This window comes from Salvelinus sp. IW2-2015, unplaced genomic scaffold, assembly GCF_002910315.2.
Source record: "Salvelinus sp. IW2-2015 unplaced genomic scaffold, ASM291031v2 Un_scaffold6280, whole genome shotgun sequence".
In the NCBI taxonomy this organism is placed as follows: Eukaryota; Metazoa; Chordata; class Actinopteri; order Salmoniformes; family Salmonidae; genus Salvelinus; species Salvelinus sp. IW2-2015.
In genome coordinates, this window is record NW_019947543.1 from 27,401 (window position 1) to 34,900 (window position 7,500).

A 7,500-nucleotide genomic window follows, 5' to 3' on the forward strand; every position below is an offset into this window, starting at 1 on the left:
GACACACACCCACCTGTAGACGAGGATGATGCAGGTGATGAAGAAAGCCACTCCTATGGTGAAGAAGTATGCCAGGGGCATGTTGTAGGACAGCTTCACTCCACAGTCTGTTTCCATTGTCCTTCTAGATACAGAGGGACTGGGCTGCTGGTCCATACTGCTACTAGTGACTCTACAGTCCTTATACAGGGTAGAGTTACTATAGTAACCATAGTACATCACTGAGTCTGAGAAATAACCCTGAGGAGAGAGGGAGAGAGAGGGAGGGAGAGGGAGAGAGGGATAGAGGAGAGGGGGAGAGAGAGGAGGAGAGAGAGAGAGAGAGAGAGAGGAGGGGAGAGGGGGGGGAGGGAGAGGGAGAGAGAGAGCAAGGGAGGGAGGAGAGCAAGGGAGGGAGGGAGGGAGCGAGGGTTCGGGAGGAAGCGAGGAGGGAAGAGGAGCGAGGGAGAGAGAGAGAGCGAGGGGCAGGAGGGAGGGTGTTAGAGGGGGTGGTATGTTTGGTATGGGGATCCCCTCCAGTGAGCAGCCTGGTGCAGTTTGGAGGGGTGTGCTGCCTGGTGCAGTTTGGAGGGGTGTGCTGCCTGGTGCAGTTTGGAGGGGTGTGCTGCCTGGTGCAGTTTGGAGGGCGTGCTGCCTGGTGCAGTTTGGAGGGGCGTGCTGCCTGGTGCAGTTTGGAGGGGCGTGCTGCCTGGTGCAGTTTGGGGGCGTGCTGCCTGGTGAGTTTGGAGGGGCGTGCTGCCTGGTGCAGTTTGGAGGGTGTGCTGCCTGGTGCAGTTTGGAGGTATGGGACAGTGTGTTTGGTTCGGGGTGAATGTCTGGTTCTTACCCTCCAGTGAGCAGCTCCAGCCCAGAGAAGGCTTCGTGTCCCTGGGTTAACGTGGGGGGTGTACTGCCTGGGCAGGGCCAGGAACAAACCCGTGACCAGGAACAGGAAGATGTTGAAGAAGAGGAGGGTCTTGACGAACAGGAAGTAAGAGAGGACGCCGGTGCCGAAACGACCGCTCACCCTCTTCAGCGCCACCTGGGGAAGAGGAACAGAGATGGTGAGAAAGAACAGAGAGGTACAATGTGAGACAGAGACAGCCTTACCTGCCACAGCTGTAAGGGAGTGGAGGAAGGAGAAGAACACAGAGAGACAAGACTTACCTGCCACAGCTGTAGGGAGTGGAGGAAGAGAGGACAGAGACAGACTTACCTGCCACAGCTGTAGGGAGTGGGAAGAGAGACTGAACGAGGGATAGGAGAGACAGAGACAGACTTACCTGCCACAGCTGTAGGGAGTGGAGGAAGAGAACAGAGACAGCCTTACCTGCCACAGCTGTAGGAGTGAGGAAGAGAGACAGAGACAGCCTTACCTGCCACAGCTGTAGGGAGTGAGGAAGGAGAGACAGCTGTACCAGCTCTGTCTCAGAGCCTGGAGGGAAGAGAGGGTCAGTGTCAACTACAAATGTTTGTGTCACATTAAAAGAGAATTAGAATTATAGGACACACACATTCTGTTCCTCATTAACTAAAAATGTCTCATAATAACTTAGTTGCCTCCACAACTGCGCCATCTGAGAAACTCTGCTTTGACGTCCCTCCATAATGAGCAGGGTCTAGTCTAAGAGAATGGACTGTATGATTCACCCATAATGAGCAGGGCCTAGTCTAAGAGAATAAACCGTATGATTCACCCATAATGAGCAGGGTCTAGTCTAAGAGAATGGACCGTATGATTCACCCATAATGAGCAGGGCCTAGTTTAAGAGAATGGACTGTATGATTCACCCATAATGAGCAGAGTCTAGAGAGAATGGACCGTATGATTTACCCATAATGAGCAGGGCCTAGTCTAAGAGAATGGACTGATGATTAACCCATAATGAGCAGGGTCTAGTCTAAGAGAATGGACCGTATGATTCACCATAATGAGCAGGGTCTAGTCTAAGAGAAGACTATATGATTACCCATAAAAGCGTAGTATTCACCCATAATGAGCAGGGCCAGTCTAAGAGAATGGACTGTATGATTACCCATAATGAGCAGGCTAGTCTAGAGAATGACCGTATGATTACCCATAATGAGCAGCTAGTCTAAGAGAATGGACGTATGATTTACCCATAATGAGCAGAGTCTAAGGAGAATGGACCGTATGATTTACCCATAATGAGCAGAGCTCTAAGAGAATGGACCGTATGATTCACCCATAATGAGCAGAGGCCTAGATAAGTCTAAGAGAATGACCGTATGATTTACCCATAATTGGAGCTAGGGCTCTAGTCTAAGAAATAACCGTATGATTCACCCATAATGAGCAGGTCTATGAGAATAAACGTATGATTCACCCATATGAAGCAGGTCTAGTCTAAGAGAATGGACCGTATGATTCACCCATAATGAGCAGGTCTAGTCTAAGAGAATGGAGTATGATAACCCATAATGAGCAGGCTAGTCTAAGAGAAGTGGACCGTATGATTTACCCCATAATGAGCAGGGTCTAGTCTAAGAGAATGGACCGTATGTTTTCACCATAATGAGCAGGTCTAGTCTAAGAGAATGGACCGTAGGATTCACCCATAATGAGCAGGGTCTAGTCTAAGAGAATGGACCGTATGATTCACCCATAATGAGCAGGGCCTAGTCTAAGAGAATAAACCGTATGATTCACCCATAATGAGCAGGGCCTAGTCTAAGAGAATAAAACCGTATGATTCACCCATAATGAGCAGAGTCTAAGAGAATGGAACCGTATGATCACCCATAATGAGCAGGGTCTAGTCTAAGAGAATGGACCGTATGATTCACCCATAATGAGCAGAGTCTAAAGAGAATGGACCGTATGATTCACCCATAATGAGCAGGGCCTAGTCTAAGAGAATGGACCGTAGGATTCACCCATAATGAGCAGGGTCTAGTCTAAGAGAATGGACCGTATGATTCACCCATAATGAGCAGGGCTAGTCTAAGAGAATAAACCGTATGATTCACCCATATGAGCAGGGGTCTAAGAGAATGGACCGTATGATTCACCCATAATGAGCAGGGTCTAGTCTAAGAGAATGGACCGTATGATTCACCCATAATGAGCAGGCCTAGTCTAAGAGAATGGACTGTATGATTCACCATAATGAGCAGGGTCTAGTCTAAGAGAATGGACTGTATGATTAACCCATAATGAGCAGGCCTAGTCTAAGAGATGGACCGTATGATTTACCCATAATGAGCAGGGTCTAGTCTAAGAGAATGGACCGTATGATTCACCCATAATGAGCAGGGTCTAGTCTAGAGAAATGGACCGTATGATTCACCCATAATGAGCAGGGTCAGTCTAAGAGAATGGACCGTATGATTCACCCATAATGAGCAGGGCCTAGTCTAAGAGAATGGACCGTATGATTCACCCATAATGAGCAGGGTCTAGTCTAAGAGAATGGACCGTAGGATTCACCCATAATGAGCAGGGCCAAGTCTAAGAGAATGGACTGTATGATCACCCATAATGAGCAGGGTCTAGTCTAGAGAATGGACCGTATGATTCACCCTCACAGGGCCATTAAGCCTGGACAACAGTAAACTAGCTACAGTAAACACCACCAACATCACATACGTCCGTCCGTCCGTCCGTCCGTCCGTCTGTCTGTCGTGACGACTGCTGGGAGAACCACAGCTGTAAACCCCTGACTTCCACAGAAACTAAGACAAACACCATGATTGTTGTCTAGACAGATCAGCTGAGCCTGGATAGGTTTCAACATGTCAGATAGCAACCACATCACATGACCCAGCAATCTGCCGGCCGGCTGCAGAGTGCATGACGAGGTGGACGCCTGAAATGTATCAGGAACTGGACCAATGTAATATTGGAGCAGGAGATCTGACTGTGAGACGTACGATGATGATGTGATACTTGAGCTGGCTGCAGCACGGGATCTGACTGTGATTGGAGCGTTGACCCTTCCTGCCAGCCAACCTCCTGGAGAGAGAGAGGGATGGGAGGAGAAGGGATGGGGAGAGAGGGAGAGGGGAGAGAGAGGATGGGGGGAGAAAGGGGTGGGGGAGGGAAAAGGGAGGAGGGGAGAGAGACGGATGGTGGTTACAAGATGATACTCTATTCCTCTGTCACTCACTTGTGGAAGAGACCTACTGATAGAGCTGCAGGGAGGAGAGAGAGAGGGATGGTGGGAGAGACCACTGATAGAGCTGCAGGGAGGAGACAGAGAGGATGGTGGGAGAGACCTACTGATAGAGCTGCAGGGAGGAGAGAGAGAGATACTTCTGCGAGTGTAATGTTTACTGTTCATTTTTGTTGATTTAACTTTTGTATATTATTATCTACTTCCCTTGCTTTGGCAATGCTAACATGTTTCCCGTGCCAATAAAGCCCTTGAATTGAATTGATAGGAGAGAGAGAGAGGATAGAGAGATAGGAGAAATAGACAGAGAGATATTGGACAGCAGGATAGAGGTTGGAGAAAGAGAGAGAGATGGACAGCAGGATAGAGGGATGGAGAAAGAGAGAGATATGGACAGCAGGATAGAGGGTTGGAGAAAGAGAGAGATATGGACAGCAGGATAGAGGGTTGGAGAAAGAGACAGAGATGGACAGCAGGATAGAGGGTTGGAGAAAGAGAGAGAGATGGACAGCAGATAGAGGGTTGGAGAAAGAGAGAGAGATGGCAGAGGAGAGATGGATGGAGAAAGAGAGAGGATGGACAGCAGGATAGAGGGATGGAGAAAGAGAGAGAGATGGACAGCAGGATAGAGGGATGGAGAAAGAGAGAGAGATGGACAGCAGGATAGAGGGATGGAGAAAGAGAGAAGAGATGGACAGCAGGATAGAGGGATGGAGAAAGAGAGAGAGATGGACAGCAGGATAGAGGGATGGAGAAAGAGAGAGAGATGGACAGCAGGATAAAGGGATGGAGAAAGAGAGAGAGATGGACAGCAGATAGAGGGATGGAGAAAGAGAGAGAGATGGACAGCAGGATAGAGGGATGGAGAAAGAGAGAGAGATGGACAGCAGGATAGAGGGATGGAGAAAGAGAGAGAGATGGACAGCAGGATAGAGGGATGGAGAAAGAGAGAGATGGACAGCAGGATAAAGGGATGGAGAAAAGAGAGAGATGGACAGCAGGATAGAGGGATGGAGGAAAGAGAGAGAGATGGACAGCAGGATAGAGGGATGAGAAAGAGAGAGAGATGGACAGCAGGATAAGAGGGATGGAGAAAGAGAGAGAGATGGACAGCAGGATAAAGGGATGGAGAAAGAGAGAGAGATGGACAGCAGGATAGAGGGATGGAGAAAGAGAGAGAGATGGACAGCAGGATAGAGGGATGGTAGAGGAGTATAGATACCTTAGTTCACTCTTCTCTGCCACAGAGAGAGGCATGGCTCGCAGCATCCTGACCCGGTCACTCAGAGAGAGGTCTGAAGGTTGTTGACCAGTTGGTCACGCTTACGCCCTGCAGCGCACACACACAGAGAGACGGACAGACACACACACGGAGAGACGACAACACACAGAGAGACAGACACACACACAGAGAGACGGACAGACACGCACACAGAGAGACGGACAGACACACCACACAGAGAGCGGGACAGACACACACACACAGAGAGGGGACGGACAGACACACACACAGAGAGACGACAGACCACACACACACACAGAGAAGACGGAGACCACACACACACACAGAGAGACGGACAGACACACACACACACACAGAGAGACGGACAGACACACACACACACACAGAGAGACGGACAGACACACACACACACAGAGAGACGGACAGGACACACACACACACAGAGAGACGGACAGACACACACACACACACGAGAGACGGACAGACACACACACACCACAGAGAGACGGACAGACACCACACACAGAGAGACGGACAGACACACACACAGAGAGACGGACAGACACACAACAAGAGACACAGACACACACACAGAGAGACGGACAGACACACACACACACACAGAGAGACGGACAGACACACACACACACAGAGAGACGGACAGACACACACAGAGAGAGACGGACAGACACACACACAGAGAGACGGACAGACACACACATAGTTATGCGTGAGGTTATGACATCATTACAACAACAAAAATGTTGGTATTTCAGTGCGTGTGTTGCGTTTAAGTGAGTGACCTCACCCTCCTCATCCAGCGCCTCGCTCTCCATGCAGTCTGACTCCATGCCGTAACCACGGATACTGGGCCGTGCGGAGCGGGAAAAGTCTTTTATGGAAGGCCTGCTCTGTCTGCGTCTTCTCAACTTCATGGTCTGTTATAGTACTAGAGATAATAGCACCTCGACTACGACCTAGAGAGGAGAGGAAGTTAACTTCTTATGGCTGCAGGGGCAGTATTGAGTAGCTTGGATGAAAGGTGCACAGAGGTGCCCAGAGTAAACGGCCTGCTCCTATGTCATAGTTGCTATATATGCATATTATTAGTAGTATTGGATAGAAAACACTCTGAAGTTTCTAAAACGGTTAATTATGTCTGTGAGTTATAACAGAACTCATATGGCAGGCAAAAACCTGAGAGAGTTCCACTTCCTGTTTGGATTTTTTCTGGGGTGCCAGATTTTCAACCAAGCTCTCATTGAAAATTACAGCGAGATATTGATGAGTTTTCACTTCCTACGGCTTCCACTAGATGTCAACAGTCAATAGAACTTTGTCTGATGACTCTAATGTGAAGGGGGGCCGAAGAGACAGGAATTAGTCACCACCGCCACGAGGTGATCACGCATTGAAGAGGCGCGTTCACGTGGAGAGCAGCTCCGTTCCATCGGTCAATTGAAGTCGATGTAATTCTCCGGTTGGAACGTTATTCAAGAAGTATGTTAACAACATTTCAAAGATGATTCAGTACATCGTTTGACATGTTTCTACTGACTGTAACGGAACTTTTGGAAATTTCGTCACGTTATAGTGGACGCGCTTTGTGACTTTGGTTAGGGAGTTTGGTAAACAATTCCAAAGTAGCTAATTGGACATAAATAACGGACATTATCGAACAAATCAAGCATTTATTGTGGACCTGGGATTCCTAGACTGCATTCTGATGAAGTTCATCAAAGGTAAGGAAACATTTATCATGTATTTTCTGGTTTCTGTTGAGTCCAACATGGCGGCTAATTTGGCTATTGTTCTGAGCTCCGTCTCAGATTATTGCATGGTTTATTTTTCCGTAAAGTTTTTTGAAATCTGACACAGTGTTGCATTAAGGAGAGGTATATCTATAATTCCATGTGTATAACTTGTATTATCATCTACATTTATGATGAGTATTTCTGTTGAAACGATGTGGCTATGCAAAATCACTTGATGTTTTTGCAACTAGTGAATCTAACACGCCAATGTAAACTCAGATTTTTTATATAAATATGAACTTAATCAAACAAAACATGCATGTATTGTGTAACATGAAGTCCTATGAGTGTCATCTGATGAAGATAATCAAAGGTTAGTGATTAATTT

At 47.9% G+C, this 7,500-nt stretch overlaps 1 pseudogene; it reads right to left on the minus strand.

Annotated features, from left to right (window-relative positions):
- LOC112078797 (transmembrane channel-like protein 6) overlaps window positions 1–7,500 on the minus strand; it is a 16,859-nt pseudogene that overhangs the window by 6,498 nt on the left and 2,861 nt on the right.